Genomic DNA, 18,428 nt, shown 5'->3' on the forward strand with positions numbered 1-18,428 from the left:
ATTGGATATGCGGGGAGGAGTGAAAGAGTTTATAAGAAGGAAAGGCCCATGAAACTAATGCCTTAAGGTTTTGGTTCAAGACGTGGTGTCTCACTTGTGACTCTTCACTCTTCCCATACCCATGTAACAATGGAACTCCCCTGTGGTTGGAGGCTCCCCGGTCGCAGTCTGGTCCAACACTTGTATTGCATACATATCTAAAACACCCTATCATTTGTTTGTATAGGGTCTTATCACCACCACTAAATCTCCTTCAAGTTCATCAGATGTAATGCCAACTTCAGTATGTATGGAAACTGAATTATAGTCCTTCATTTGAAACCATTCCAATACATTAGAGGTGTATTTCCTTTGATGCATAAAGATTCTATCCTTGGTTCTTATAAATTCTATCCCAAGGAAGTAGGATAGATCCCCTAAGTCACTTATCTTAAATTCAACCTTCATATCTTCCTTGAATGCACAAATTTCTCCAATACTGCTACTAGTCACTAATAGATCATCAATATATAGGCACACTATTAGCAATTCACCTATGTTTGATCCTCTTATGTACACTCCATACTCAGCTATACACTTGACAAAACCAAGATACAATAAGAACCCATCAATTCTTCTATTCTAGGTCCTTGGAGCCTGCTTGAGGCCATAAAGAGTTTTATGCAGTCTATACACCATATCTTCCTTGCCTATAACCTCAAAACTAGGTGGTTGAGTGACAGAAACTTCTTCTTCTAGTGATCCATTTAGGAAGGCTAATTTCACATCCATTTAATGTTTGGGTCAACTGTGATAACTTGCGTAGGAAACCACCAATCTTATCGTTTCTAACCTTGCAACAGGTGTAAACACTTCATCATAATCAAGGCCTTGTCTTTGTAGAAAACATTTTGCTACTAGCCTTGCCTTGTATTTAACCACCTCTCCTTTTGGATTTATTTTCACCTTATAAACCCATCTCACAGAGATTGCCTTCATGCCTTTTGGTAGTTGAGTGAGCCCCTAGGTTTGATTCTTATCAATGGATCTCAATTCTTCCTTCATAGCATCCAACCAATGACTCTTCTTGACTGCCTCATCAAAGCTCATAGGTTCCATTTCTTCTAGTAGAGCCATGTGAATCAAGTCACCCTCTATAGTGAATTTTGAGTCTGGAAAGACTTCATAATCACTCAATCTTGATGGAGGTTGCCTCACTCTATGAGACCTTCTTTCAGTTTGTGTTTCTGTAGCAACTGGTTGTTGTTGTTGTTGTTGTTCAATTTCATCACCAAGATGCACCAAGGCATTTTTTCCTTGCTCGCCATCCTTGTCATTCCATCTCAGCATTGTGACTCATTAACATTCACATCTCTGCTCAACACTATCTTTTGGGTTAGTGGATTGTATACTCTGTATGCACCTATAGAAAGGTATCCTAGTAGAACCAATCTTTCACCTCTATCATCTACCTTCTTGATGCATCTTTTAAGGGACATGCTTATAGAAGATAGAGCCAAAGATTCTGAGATGACTAACACTTGGTTTCAATCCTGACCAAGCTTCTTCAGGAGTGACTTCATCAAGCCTTCTTGTAGGGCATATATTCAAGATGTATACTTTTGTTGAGACAACTTCTCCCCAAAACCTTTTGGGCATTATCTTTGTTCTCATCATGCTCCTAGCTATGTTCAATATCGTCCTATTCTTCCTTTCTGCAGTACCATTATATTTTGGAGTGTAGGGTGCAATTACCTCATGAATCAATCCATCCTTAGCACAAAATTCTTTCCACTCACTTGACATGTATTCTCCACCTCCATCAGTTCTCAAGGACTTCAACTTCTACTCACATTGTCTTTCAACTTGAGTTTTGAACCCAACAAAGGTGACAAACACTTCAATCTTTCTTTTGATTAGGTACACCTAAGTCTTCCTTGCGAAGTCATCTATGAAAGTCAGAAAATACCTATTTTCCCTAGTGAAGTTTCCTCAAAAGGACCACACACATTTGAGTATACCAACTCAAGTGGCCTTGCTGACTTAGTTGGAACATAAGCAGGAAATGAGTTCCTTGTCTGCTTACTTGCAAGACAAGCATCACACAATCTACTAGGAGATTGGATAGGGGTAAACCAGTTACAATTCCAATCCTACTCAGGAAGTCAATACCTTTGAAGTTAAAATGGCCATACCTTTGATACTAAATCCAGCTTTCATGAGCAGCCTTGGACAATAAGCATATGTGATTGTCCACTTGAATCCCAACCTTGAGAGTTCTATTGCTAGATAATGGAACTTTCAAGATCTGATTCTTGTCACTATCAAACACCTTCAATCTTCTATCTGCCATCAGCATTGTATATCCTTTCTCAAGCAATTGACAAGACTCAGCAAGTTGCTTCTCATCTTGGGCACATACAAGACATTGTGGATATAGGAGTGCTTGCCATCCTTCCTTTGAATTGAGATATCTCCAATTACTTCAGCCTCAATGGAGTTGTGGTCTACAAACTTCACCTTACTTTTGGTAGTCTCATCAAGGCTCACAAACCAGTCCTTGTGGCCAATCATGTGATTAGAGCAGCCAGTGTCAAGACACCAACAATTACTCTTGGCATGCTCTTTCTCTATTGTGACCATGAAGAGTACTTTCTCTTCATCTGACTCATCCTCGTGAGTGACTCTTGCTTCAACTTCAGCTCCACCACTACCATGCTTGAATCCGCACTCACATGCATAATGGCCAAAATTCTTGCACTTGAAGCATTATATTTTCCTCTTATCAAGCTTATTCTTATTTCTCCTAGATGCTTGATCATGCACACTGAATTTTTGTGAAGAGGTTGAACCAAACTCTTGTCTAGTTCCTTCATGTCATTTTTCTTTATCATTCTTCCATCTGTCTTTCAATTTCCTTTGGAAATTTCCCTGACCAGTGTACTTCTTACTGAACCTAGCTTGAAGGGCTTGCTCAGAATCTCTATCTTGACTTCTTTCTTTGATTATTTGTTCATGTACCTCCAATGAACTCTGCAACTCCTCTATATTGAACACTTCAAGATCCTTTGATTCTTCTATGGCAACAACAACATGATCAAACTTGCAGGTCAAGGTTCTAACACCTTTTCAACCACCAATTGATATCTAATTACCTCACAACATCCATTCATTTGATTTGTCAAAGATCTAATCTTGGTGAAGTATTCTGATATGATGTTACCCTCCTTTATTTGCAAGAGTTCATACTCCCTTCTCAAGGTCTACAGCTTTACTTTCTTAACTTTCTCAGCTCCTGCATAACACTTTTCAAGATTGTCCCAAACCTCCTTTCTTATTTTGGCATTGGCAATTTTCTCAAAGTTGGATTCATCCACACATTGATGAATCATGAACAAGGCCTTGCAGTCTCTTTTCTTGCACTCCCTGAAGGTAGATCTCTGGGCTTCAATGGCATCCTCACCAACTGATTGATACCCATTTTTCACTATTTCAAGAACTTCGTGATAACCAAAGAGAATCTTCATTTGCACATGCCATCTTTCATAGTTCTTTCCATCAAAAGTTGGTAGTGTCATAGTGAATCCACTCTTGTTTGCCATAAGAAGTTTGTTCTTGCTTTCTTCCTTCTTTTCACATGTCCAAGATTAAAAAAAACAAGAGCTCCAATACCACTGTTGAACTTATGAGAAAGAATGAAATGAATGAAGATAGATGTAGAAGAAAGAAGTATGTGCATATTACTTTGATTGAAGAAGAAAGAGGATATTGCATTATATTGTAACAATATACTTGCTATTTATAGCTACAAGCCGACTAACTGAATTTCTAAAAATGAAAGTATTTTGATTATACAAACAGTATGTTTAATCAATTATCGAGTATAGTTAATCGATTAATGAATACGGTTAATCAATTAACAGATCTAATAGGAAGAATTATATTTTTCTCAATATGATGTACCAAATATATTGGGATTGTTTGCGAGAAGAGAAACCTTGAATTTAAGTGTTGATGAAAAGACTAATAGCTGGGAAGCATTTTTTAGATAAATTCCGAAAGTAAAACTTTAAATAAAAATAAAGGACCAAGATTATAGTTAAGCCTAAAGTTTCACTAGATTGAGGATAACTATTAAGAGTAAATAAATAGTATGATTGAGCCATTTATCAAATGATTTTAATAAACGTGTCAAGTTATTCTGTTAAAAATATTAGTAAATAATGGCGTTGTCCAACATAATTTTTCTGATATAAAATTGATTGCATTATATAACACATCAACTTTAATGAATTGAAAAGGGTGAAGATAAAGACCAGCTAGTTTGCATGTCCCTTGGCATTGATCAAGAAGTCAAGGCAGGCTATAAGACTCCGTCGAATTAAAGGTGATGATGTCAATATGAAAATCTCAAGTCAAGTATGTTAAAATAGTTTAATTTTATCAATAACTTTCAGCACAATTGTGGAACGAATAAGTTTTTTAGGTATGGAATTAGGGATTCAATCTATTTTTAGTAGATAGAAAAAGTAAATTATATTTTTATTTTTTTGCAGTTACACAAACTATTCATAATTTATTTATGTAAATTATACTAACTATTCTTGTAAGGGAGATAAATGAAACTTTTTAAACAAAAATGAGCAATGAGTGTAATTAAGTCAATCTCCAAAATGTATTTGTATAATTTACTCTTAATTAATTATATATTAGTTATAGTATATTGATCATTTGTAGTTTTGTATATATAAATTGATTATGAAATCACTCTTCTTATATGTGTTTAAAAAATTATTAATGCATTTTATAATGAACTAAAAATAATAAAAATACATTGGCTCTTACAATATTTGAATTTGACTTCATACTATATCATATATTATGGAAATTATGTTTGAAATTAAACAAAGTTGTATCATTTTCGACTATTGTCATTAGCATATATATTTGTTGGTAAAATAAATGATGATTCATAAGTACACACAAATTCAAAAATATGATAGATAACTCGAGATCAAATAAAAAAATTTATTTTACATATAAAAAACTGATAATATTATAATTATTGCCGAATTTATAACAAAATGTCATTATTAAGAAACAACAAAATATTTGAATTTATCTTATTATTAAATATTTTTTATTTTGTAGGATTAATATATTTTGAAAATGTTTTAGAGAATAATAAAGGGAGGGAGAACTTGTTGTTTGATCAAATGAAAGTTAGATTTCAGTTTCTCCATTAAAATGTAAGAAATGATCATTGTCATACTTAATAATGGGGTATGTGTCAAAATTTATATTGTCACCATTCCTTTGAAGAAGAGTGACACACAACACAAAGTGAAACAAAAACATAGTAAATTGTGAAAAGAAAGGGTATTCATTTACTCCAGGAATAAGTTAAAAAACTTACTTCATATCTTAATTGTCTATTCTATGAAAATCTAATGGTTCAGATCAATTGACTAATTAAAATCACGTGAACCATTAGATTTTCATAGAATGAAATTTTAGAAATTCATAATTTCTAATTAAGGCGGGCATCATATATGTAATACAATTATATCAGCTATTTATTTTTGGGTTCCATTATAAGTGATCTGATTACTAACAACTCATAACTAAAACCGATAACGGATATGAGCTTAATGAGTGAATACCCAACAGGTTAGCCCATATGGGAACCCTATAAGTTAACACATAAAAGAACGATTATGGTCCCTAAGTCACCAAATCACAAACAGTTTTCACCTCTCCCCATCATAGAGAAAACGAAGGTTCCAAAAGAAATTAAGGATTTGGTTGATGAAGGCCATCAAACCAAAAACTCTCTCAAACGGTATATCAAAGGAGTAGATCAAAGAACATAGATTCAGGTTTGATTTTATATCATTGTTTTATATTATGTGTGAGAATCATGATATTCAAGACCATATGATTGATATTTCACCAACCATGAGGGAATATCTAACAAGTGGTATCATAACTTTAGGTTCTGAATTTTATGATTCTACATTAAAATTGTTTTCTCCCCAAATTTTTTTATGAACCCTATATTTTAAATTTGGGGACTTTTATGCTTCCGCTATTGGTTATGAAAATTTGGTGTTTATGAATAATGATGATAACTTTTATCCGCTTCCGATTATTTGAATTATGAGTTGTATTATGAATTCTTGCAACATGTGTTCAAGTATATATTCAGATCTGTGCATGAACATTGCATTAACTTTTATGACTCTATTATGCAATATGTATATTACATGTGCACTAATGCCTTACTATTGGACATTGACTTTTGTCACTTTACAATTTTCTAATTTGTTAAGGTGTATGTATAAGGTATATATGTGTTAAGATGTGTTTTTATTTTATACATATACAATCTGTAATTCATGACATTGTATATATTGTGAATTGATATATATATATATATATATATATATATATATATATATATATATATATATATATATATATATATATATATATCTAATGTGTGAAAGTGTGTATATATAATGTTATATATGTTTTAAGAATATGCATGATTATATTCGATTTGGAATTTTGATAATGATTTGCACATATTTTTTATGTTTTTCAATTTGGATCTACTTTGTATTTGATCAAGATTTCATCCATTTTCATGCATTGATATATATGTAATATATCTTTTTTGATTTGGAATTATATTATGGAATTAGGTTTTTTAATCATAAAAGATATCAAATCTGAAGATTTTTTAATTTCAAGATCATACTTTTTTTTATAATAGACTCACAGTGTTTTCCTTTTGTCTGGTAATTATTTTTGAATTAATTGATGCAATATGTTGCAAAAGTAACATCAATTGTGGAAATTGATTAAGATTACACATATGAGTATGAAATTATTTATGCGAATTGTGTTCGGCCCAAAGGACGACATAATTTGACCAAGTAATAACATATATGTGATGATAAATAAGTAACAATTACAAAGTTTTTTCATATGAATTAGTCGATCCAAAGAAAGACTATTGTTTGATAGAAATAATTGTTAATATTTGATCATTATGTTGAGAATACCACTTACAAATTAATTTCTATGTCCAAAGACTCGAAATTGATGTTGTGTCAAGTATCTTGTGATGAGTCTATTATGGGAACATGTCTTGTTTTATATAGATTATCTGACTTGTTTGTTTAAATGGTTGCAACACTTATGGTTTGTAGCATTGGTTGATGACTGATTGCATTATTAAGTGGTTGTTATTGTTGAAGCATTGTTTCTATTTCGACAGCTTGCTCTGCCATTTTTAATCATGTATAAAATTGTAATATTTTTTTATGGAAAATTCAAAGGGACCACCACTTGAATTCGAAATGCAGTCCTTGTGATGAGAATGATGCAATGCTACCAATAGACTATAATGGATGTATTTATATGTGGATATAAATAATATATGTGTTTTGGATTAAATAAACCTATTAAACAATAAGTCGCCAAAGTGAAATATTTTCCGTGAATTGTTCATAATAAATGTCAAACGCTAGTGTGTATATGTATTCATGCGAGTATTAATTAGCCAAAAGGAAGATTATTATATGGTCGGATTATATACACACATGTAATGATAAACATCTGATTATTATAATGTCGCATATGTGAATGATAAATCAGTGCAAAGAAGGATTGATTATTTGACATGCATTATGTTCAATGTTTGACCATTACAAACAAGAGTGTCATTAGTGATTGATATGAAATATCAAACCAATTGTATGTTTGTATTTTATGCGAATATTGATCGGCCCAAAGGAAGATTATTATTTGGACCAAATTACAAACATACTTGTTGCAATTAATATGTGATAATCATATGGCTTTCCACGTGAATAGTAAGTCAGTCCAAAGAAAGGCTTATTATTTGACAAGACTGATTATCAATGTTTGACTACTATATTGAGTGTATCACTTACAAGTTAATATTTTTGTCAAAAGACTGAATATTAATGTTGTGCTAGGTAACTCGTGATGTGTCTCATCATCAATTGAATTTAATTATTAAAGTTGGATGTGATTTTAATTGCAATAATGATTGCAACTTGTTTTGTTCTTTTATTAGTGCTGCAAATATTTCTGCTCAAATTAAGAACATCTCATTGTTGAATGGGACAAACTTTAAGGTCAATAAGGAAGCCATAGAAATTATTCTCGAATGTATGGATTTAGATGTGGCACTTCAGGTGGAGAAACTCATTTCTACTCTAGAAATCCTCAATGAGGATAAAATTTTGAAATTGGAACACCCTAACCAAATGTGTCTAAAGATCATGAAATGCTATATTCCAGAAGCGTTACAGGGTTATATTTCTAAGAGTCAAAATGCAAGGAAGTTCCTTGAAAAAATAGAACCATACTTCGCCAAAAAAATGAAAAGGTGGAGAGGGGTAGCCTTTCGGCTAAACTCGTCTCTATGAAGTATAAACACAAAGGGAACAAAAGGGAGTCTATTATGGAGATGACTAATCTCGCATCAAAATTCAACTCACTTAAGTTAGAGTTTGGTGATGACTTGCTCGTGTACTTGGTTTTGATCTCGCTTCTTGCACACTTTGGAAAATTCAAAGTAAGCTATAATACTCAGAAGGACAAATGGTCTCTCAATGAACTTATATCTCACTATGTGCAAGAGAAAGAGAGACTGCAGAGAGATAAGACTGAAAGTGTTTATTTGACTATGACCTCTCAGAATAAGAAAAAAAAGAACAATAAGGATGTTGTGAAATGACTATTTGTGTTTTTCCTCAGAGAATTTAGAATTGTTCTACAATACACTATGCTAGGAAAACCTAGCATGAAGGGTGTTGTTGAGCGATTAAACCAAAATCTTAAGGATATGGTAAGAAAATACCGTAGTTTACATCCTTAATAGGATGCCAGGTAAAGCAGCTAACAAAACCTCATATGAGCTTTGGATTAATAAAAGACCAAGCTTAAAACACTTGCACATTTGGGGTTGTCTAGCTGAGGCGCGACCTTATGGGCCGCATGAAAGAAAACTGGACTCGAGAAAAGTTAGCTGCTATTTTGTTGGCTATACTGAACGTTCTCAGGGCTATAAATTTTATGATCCCACGTCAAGAATTTTTTTTGAGACGGGAAATACAAGATTTCTTGAGGAAGTTGATTTTGGTAAGGAAGAGAGCATAAGAAATATTGTATTTGAGGAAGAACCTATCACTGATAGTGAACAAGACAACAACGAGGTTCTCTCTCAAGTACGTAGAGAACAAATTCAACAACCTCAAGAAGTAGAAGTGTCATTAATGAGATCCACTAGAGAGAGGAGAAATGCAATTCCTGATGATTATATTGTATTTCTTCATGAACATGAGGATATCATCGGGTTAAAAAAAGATGACCCATTGAACTTCAGTAGGCAATTAAAAGTTCTAACTTTCAAAAGTGGATCGATGCCATGAAGGATGAGATGAAGTCTGTGCATGATAATGACATTTGGGATCTTGTCGAATTACTTGAAGGTGTGAAACCTATTGGTTGCAAATGGATATTTAAAACCAAGAGAGATTACTAAGAGGGATTCAAAGGGTAATATTGACAGATATAAAGCTCGTCAAGTTGCTAAAGGCTTCACTCAGAAAGAAGACATTGATTATAAAGAAACCTTATCTCCATTATCTTCCCAGGATTCATTTAGAATAATATTGGCACTAATAGCTTATTTTGATTTAGAGCTACATCATATGGATGTTAAGACTGTGTTTCTAAATGGTGACATTAATGAAATGATCTATATGCTGCAACCAGAAAACTTTGTGTCAGTTGGCTCAAAGTCAATAGTATGCAAATTAAAGAAATCCATTTATGACCTTAAACAAGCTTCTCATCTATGGAATCACAAGTTTCATCAAGTTACCACAGGTTTAGTGGGAGTAAATTTATATTCCTGGTATTATATGTCGATGATATACTGCTTGCTAGCAGTGATATTGGACTACTGCATGAGACCAAGATATTTCTAACGAAAAATTTCAAAATGAAAGATCTTGGGGAAGCTTATTTTGTATTAGGTATTCAGATATTGAGAGATTGTTCTCATGGTATCCTAAGGTTGTCACAAGAAAGCTATATAGATAAAGTCCTAGATAAATTTGGCATGAAAGACAGTAAACCATGGGATACCCCTATAGATAAGGGAGATAAGTTTAGTCTCGAACAGTGCCCCAAAAATGACCTTGAAAGATACGAGATTCAAAAGATTCCTTACGCATCTATAGTAGGAAGTCTAATCTATGCTCAACTTTGCACGCGTCCCGACATAGCATTTGTCGTGGGACTTTTAGGAAGATATTTGAGCAATCCTGTAATGCATCACTAGAAGGCAGTCAAATGTGTTATGACTTAATTAAATAGAACAAAGGAGTACATACTCACTTATCGGAGGTTTGAGAATTTAGAGATCATTGGGTACTCTGACTCTGATTTTGCTGGATGTCTAGACAATAGACACTCCACCTCTGGATATGTATGTATGTAAAATGGAAAATAGTCAAAGGATGCCATTATAACCGACCAACGAAGTTTTGATGAAGACAAGATCTTACATGGAAGCTTGAAGACTTGAACATCTCAACAAACAACATACCAAGAACTCAAGGCCATTGTCATAGAATCTAGGATTTCTTTTTACATTCTAGAGTTCTAAGATGATTGCCTAGTATTGAGTCTTAGGATAGGTAAACCCAAGATGGAAGTGTCTCACAAAAAGTCTAAAATAAAAATCACATAAAATGAGGCATAACATCAACATATAAATATATGATAATTAACACTCATGCATTTGCCTTTAGCATACATGATTTTATGCATAAGGGTTTAATCATTTCTAAAATCATGATTGCATGATCATTCATCATATAGGGTGTTTACCATTTAAGATTGAAAAACCATTTTTAATGAATTTATTCGATTAACCTAGTTTATAATCGATTAAGTCCTGGTGAAATCCTTAATCGATTAAGGAAAGTCATAATCGATTAAATGGAGTTACAGTAGCTAACCTCCCAGGGTTTCTGTGTATTAATCGATTAAGCCATAACTGAAAGTATGTTTTCAAAAGTCCGCTAATCGATTAACATGACAATTTAATCGATAAATATTTGTTATATCAGTTATGAGCTAATTCTGTTATTTTGGAACAAAATCCATTCCGTTTTTAAAACACTTTTCTCTTCACCCTCATTAAGAAAGAATGAAAAATATCTGAGAGAGAGAATCAAAGATTCACTGTGCTAAAAAGTTTCAGAGCTATCTTGATGTATCTTTGAGTTTTATTGCATGAGCTTCAAGAGTAAAAAAAAACAGAGAGAATAGAGAGAAAAATCTTTTCATTGTACAAAACCATTTTCATTCAATTGAAACTAATTCTTGCATGATTTCATAATTAGGTCTTAGGGTTGTGTTTGTGAGATCTTTCTCTCAAGGGTGATTAGATGCGAATTTAGAGTTTAATTCACACATTCTAGTGTACAAAGTAACTCGGTGAAAGTTCTGAAATTGAGGAGAATTATCGTGATGTGTGGTATCATCACATGTTGAGAATTAGGAGTCTTCATTAGATAGAAAGTCTTGATTCGAGGAAGAGTTTCGGCTGGGGCCAAATAGCATGAAAGATGTGGTATCCAAGTAGGCGTACATAAGGGGTCAAATCGGGCTTTGTGGCTCATCGGTTTCAAGAAGGAAGTTTATGTCTCGTTGTATTGGAAGTGTGATTGTTAATTACATTTATGATTAGTGAAGAAAAATCTCCCATATCAACCGGGAGGACTGGATGTAGTTTGCAGCCAAACGAACCAGGATAAAATTCCGCGAGCAAAATTTCTATATTCCCATATCTTTATAATTCGGTCTTTATTGCTTCATGTTTTGATTAGATTACTATGATTAATTGTTTGATGTGTTCATGTTCCAATGAGTTTCCTACTTATGATGAACTATATAGTGCATCTGTTGAGTTGCATGAGGAACTTAAGAAATTAGCGACAGTAAATGTAGATAGAAAACGAGTCATCGTGTTGCATGAAATTAAGATTACTAAAATGCAACAAGAGTTAAATGGATTAAAACTAGAAAATAAGACTCTTGATCTAATTTACTCTTCCGCCTCATGTAGTTGTGCCACTAAATTAATTGAACCTCCTATATGTGACCATTGCGATATATTAAATGCTGAAATTTCTGACTTAAAAGATAAATTGGCAAAGTTCACATATAGCATAAATAATTTGGACAACCTACTTGCTACATCTAGGAATGTAGGTAATCATAGAGGTCTTGGCTACAAATCAAGGAAAAACAGTAGACCATATAGGAGGCAAGTAGATTACATGCATAATAGGACTAATCATAAATTGCCTACTTATTTCTATTGTGGTAAACATGGTCATACATCTATATCATGCTACATTAGAAAATATGGTGTACCTAGTGGTAATTATGTATGGATTCAAAAAGGGCGAGAGTCTTTGATTCTAAACAATGCGAGTAAACTTGTTTTGCAGGTATGACTATGGACTTAGGGACAATACTGGTACTTGGACAATGGATGTTCGAGGCATATGACAGGTGATAGATCCAAGTGTCTGGATCTCTCACTAAATGGTAAAGTTTATGTCACTTATGGAGATAACAATAGAGGGAAGATACTAGGCATTGGAAGAATTGGAAATGCTTCACAAGCCGTGATAGATAACGTGATATATGTCGAAGAACTAGAGCACAACCTACTAAGCATTAGCTAGTTGTGTGACAAAGGTAACAAGGTATCTTTTGACTCAAATTGTAGCATCATTCGTGACGAGGTAAATAATAATGTTAAGTTCATAGGGCAGGGAATAAATAACATTTATATGATCGATTTGGATGATGTGACCACTCTGTTTTCTAAATGTTTTATCGCTAAAGAGAGTGACATTTGGTTATGGCATAGACGATTAGCACACGTTCATTTAAAACATCTAGCTAAGTTGTCATCACATGATTTAGTAGTAGGATTACCAAAGTTGGATTTTAAATCAAAAGACTCTTGTGACACTTGTCAAAAGTGTAAGCAAGTGAAGAGTTCATTTTCAACTAAGAAAGTGATATCCACAACAAAGCTTTTGGAATTACTCCATATGGATTTGGTTGGACCATCACAAATTATGAGCTTTGGTGGTAGCTACTATGTGTTAGTAATTGTTGATGACTATAACAGATTTACGTGGACTTTGTTTCTCGCTCTAAAAAGCGATGCTTTTAAATCTTTTACAAATCTGGCCAAGCAACTTCAAAACCAATTTGATCATTAGATAGTGTATATTCGCAGCGACCATATTGTATTAAGGATAAGTCTAAATGTAAATAGCATACGGATGTGCGCCTAAAGAATGTGTGATATAATTGTTTTAGGAAAATATGAAGTCCAAGTGGGACTTTGGATTGATCTCACTAAGGTGGACATCATATATTTAATACAATTATATCGGCTATTTATTTTTGGGTTACATTATAAGTGATCTAATTACTAACAACCCATAAAATTTCTAAAGCTGATAACAAATATGGGTTTAATGAGTGAATACCTAGCAGGTTAGCTCTTAGGGGATAATGAGAACCCTATAAGTTAACACATAAGGAACGGTTATGGTCTCAGACACCAAATCACAAACAGTTTTCACATCTCCCCATCAGAGAGAAAACGAAAGTCCCAAAAGGAATTAAGAATTTGGTTGGGGAACACCATCATACAAAAAACTCTCAAAAGGTATATCAGAAGAGTAGATCAAAGAACATGAATTCAGGTATGACTTTGTATCTTTGTTTTATATTATGTATGAGAATCATGATATTCAAGATCATAAAATTGATATTTTACCAACCATAAGGAAATATCTAACATGAAAGACTAAGATATGAAATATTTTTTAAACTTACTCCTCGAGTAAGTGGATGCCCTCTATTGTAAAAAATATATATTTTAGTTTGTTATAAAATACATTAATAATATAAGGAGATTTTGTTTAAATATATAGAAGATGAATGATTTCATAAGCAAATTCTATATTCAAATGATCAATTTATCCTAACTATATATAATTAGTAATTAAGAATAAATTATATTGACATCACTGAGAGTTTATAGCTTAATTACATTCACCACCCATTTTCTATTTAATAAATTATATCATTACATTCATTTCTTTTGAGATCGTCAGGTAAAATATGTATATAAATTATGGGTGGTTTATGTATGTACAAAAAATGAGAGAATGATTAACACCATTTACTGCCATAATTTCTACACTTCAATCATGATTAATTTCCAATTATCCATTGAATTACACCCTTCATGCATAACAAAAGAATTCACCTTAACTGACAAAATTTTCATCATAAAACACTGACATGATATTTTGAAAAGGTGTTTCATTTATAATTTACTAAATTTAATCTGCCTTCCAACAAATTTTGGATGTAATTTATAATTCCTATTTGTTTGGTTCAAAACACTTCACATGGAAGAGAGGAGACGAAATCAAATGATAAAATATTAGACAGGTAGAAAGTGAGGTAAGACGTTATTACTATATTTTATAAAATATGAGAGGATATCTTGCATCCAAATTGTAATAGTGTTTTACAGGCATATTCTCCACCATTATATCTTAAGTAATTATTACTATTTTTTAAATAAAAGAAATACAACAGGATAATATATTAAATGTAAAAAACTTAATATAGAAAATACTCTCATATTATTAAAGTGATTTTTTATACTATCAATGATATCATCTTACCTTTTTGAATAAAAACTAATTCCTTTTGAAATACACCATTAACCCTCTTCACTTATAGGACCACTAAACCAAGTTGGTATATAAACTGATTTAGCCTTTTTTGTTTGAGATGAATTATAGTGAAAAGAAAAGGGTGAGAGAAAATGAAGAGAAAAAGAGTGTTTCTCCCCTTTGGTTGGAAAGAGAGAAGAGAATAAAAAGTGGGTGGGACTCTCCATACATTTTTTTCTCTCATACTTTGGAGAGAAAATGAAGAGAGTAATTTTTTGGTTGAAATGTAAAAAATGCCCTTATATATTTTTTATTTTCTCTACTTATTAGTTTTAAATGATACGAATATACATAAGTCTTTTTTTAATATAAAAATATCAATAAAAAAGTTAACTGATATTATAATAAAATATATAATTTAAAATTATAAAATTATTTTTAATTAATAATAAAACAACAATTTTCTTTCTCTTTTCTTTATTTTAGGGATATTTTTGTCATTTGAACTATAATATTATATCTCTCTTCTCATTTTCTACCTAACCAAACAAAAAGAAAGAGAAGAAAATATTGTTTTCTATTCATTTTCTCTCATTCTTCTCTTATATCAAACATCACATAAATCTACTCTATTTCTCATCTTTCTCTCTTCTTATTTTTTATTGTCAACCAAATAAAGCATTAGCATATTGAGTATGATATCAAAAAAAATCTACTTTATTTTCTATTGTATTATTTTTATTTTTTGATTTTTATTTTTAAATAAGGATAATTATTGATTTTTTTTTTGCCAAGAGAAAGTGATGAGAAATGTAGATATTGTGGGGGGAAGTAGATATTATAGGACCCAAATAAGTATAAAAATGATATTGACTATTATGAAAAATAATATATGTTGTTCTTATTTCATGAGGAGTTATAATAAATTATAAAATAGTATGTGAGACACAAATAAGAATAAAATTATTTTCTCGACTGGAAATAATCTAATAATAATGTAACAACAATTACTTGTATATTGTTCCCCTGAAGCACTCTTCCCAAACGAAATACAAAAGAATACACACGGAGTATTTTAATATATTATCAGCACTTCATATTAAAATAATTTCATCATACTCCTGCGAGTACGACAAAGTACGAAATGATCTCCACCACAACTGAGATTATTATCATAATAAAAGAAAACAAAAACCGAAATCTCACTAGGGAATTAATCTGAGCCGTGGAACACCATCTCATTATCACAACTTTTAGCCGTTGATTTGATTCTGCTGTCTCCCTCAAGGTGTCAGCTTCAGCAACTTGGCCTTATTATTTTGGCTTCTTTCTGTTTCACACCATTATTTCCTTCGAGTTTCATTCTCCACCGTTTGTTTTCTTACACACTGCTCTTGCCCCACCTGATTTAATTTTTTTCTTTTGAGATGCCCTTGAATAATAATAAAAACTAATATTGTCCTCACTTATGCAAACAAATCAGCAATCATATCGTCTCCACGATAAAATAACTCAATTTTACTGATCCACTCCATGATGAAATTGATTCCAATTACACTCTCATTATAATGTTATTGCTATCTTTGTATTAGGAAAGTGTATCACTCTACCTTTCTTGTTCTTTGTCACTTCTTATTGTAAGCCCTTATGCTAGCAGTAATAAACGAACATTAGAAGATGTTCATAAACGATAAGAGACGAGGTCGAAAATAGTAGATGAAAAATATGGGTCGAGAATCATGGTTGGTTATAAAATAGATGAATAATAATGCATAGAAGGGTTTGAGCAAACAAAGTAAAGTTGTATTGACAACTCTGAACTGATGGGTAAATTATCTGCTGTCCCTGACTAATTATAATAAAATAAAATAGATAAAATTATTAATATTTAATTTTTTTAACTAACGTGGCATAATAGGATTAATCTGATAGGATTTGGGACAGCAGATCTTTGTCCAATTTATAGACATGTCACAACTGTGTAATAGACCAAAAAGATATTAAGAAACAATCTAAGGCGCTACAAAAGAATGAGTCTTACCCGATGTGGGGACTAAATTTGTTCTAATATTTTAACAATCCACCACTTATATTATTAAAAAATATTGAACGGTAATATTTTCCATAAGAGAGAGCATGAACAAAGGTGTACGTTTGTTGACTTAGAACATTTATATAGCGAGTAAGAAACAATCAAGTTTTGAAATATATTTCTAAAATCAAACTACACAACATTTTCATTAGGTGTAGTCATGTGTTAAAAAGGTTTATTTAATATAGCAGATACTCTAGAATTTAGCCCAAATTTTCACACGAAGTCGGGCTACTTCCAATTCACATGGGTGAGTTTTTTAGCAGTAATTTTGAGGCTTGGTAAGCAACTCCCCATAGCGAGTCTATCTCATTAAAAATTTCTATTAACTCGTTGCTTCACAATTCATGTTTCTTTTAATTTACTGCAGGATAACATGTTCAATCTCATATCACTTTACAATTTATAATTATCCATTGATCCTAACTCTTATAATCTCTTATCTATTAGTTTAAGTTACTATTATGAGTGACTCATTGTTTTAAGGGCAATAGCCACATTCCTTTGAAAGTTTTTAGGACTTTCCCTCTGGTTAATCTTTGTCAAATTTTCATTTTTATGGTACATGATCAAATCTTACAGTTCTTGTCTCTTACTATTATCATAATGATTCTCAACTTTTGCAATAGACATGGTACTTTTGTTGTCTCTTACCATTATTATTATCTCTACTAGCAAGCTTTTTAAGTAACTTATTTCTTCATTGGTAGTCAGTGCTATCATCTTATTTTTCATAGTAGACTAAATAAATATAGTTTATTTGTTTGACTTTCAAGAAATAACTTCACCAACTATATTAAATATATAGTGACTTATTATTTTTTGAGTTATCTAAAAGAGTATTCTAACGTGCTCCGGTGCGAACAAATGGAGAAATTCACGTTTACCTCAATATTTTACAAAAAACATTCGCGTAAGCCTAATTTTTTTTAGGTAACATCTAACAATTTTGAATTTGTTGGTTTATAAAAAAAGTTGCATTTGTTTTCCGAAAGAGTAATTTTTATTTTGTGTTAGATGCCTCTCATTTCTATGCCTTAAAAGAATTTTATGACTATTTTATGGCTCTCTTTAAAGGCATTTTATGTCACTTTTATGGCTTTGTTTCTAAGCATCCAATGCTTCATACCCAAGATATCAAGACTTTGCTTACCTATAAAAGGACACATATAGAGAGCTTCAAAATCATCTTCACAACACACAACATCTCTTTCATTTACACATATATAGTGAGTGCATTCTTGGTGAGAATTCTTGTTCCATTTGAGAGAGTATTTATGAGAAAAATATTGTCATTTGTCCTCATCATTATAAGAGGATTTCTTGTACTCTTCTTTTTTACATAGTGGAATTTTGCTCTTGATCGCCCGTGGTTTTTTTTTCCTCTCACACTGAGGGGTTTTTCCACGTTAAATCTTGTGTGTTATTTTCTTTATCCTTTACTTGCTTCTCTTTTGTTCTCAATTGATTCAATCCTGTGCTTCCGCATTGTGCTCTATCCTTAACAAGTGGAATCAGAG

The sequence above is a fragment of the Lupinus angustifolius genome, chromosome LG16 (genome assembly GCF_001865875.1).
Source record: "Lupinus angustifolius cultivar Tanjil chromosome LG16, LupAngTanjil_v1.0, whole genome shotgun sequence".
In the NCBI taxonomy this organism is placed as follows: domain Eukaryota; kingdom Viridiplantae; phylum Streptophyta; class Magnoliopsida; order Fabales; family Fabaceae; genus Lupinus; species Lupinus angustifolius.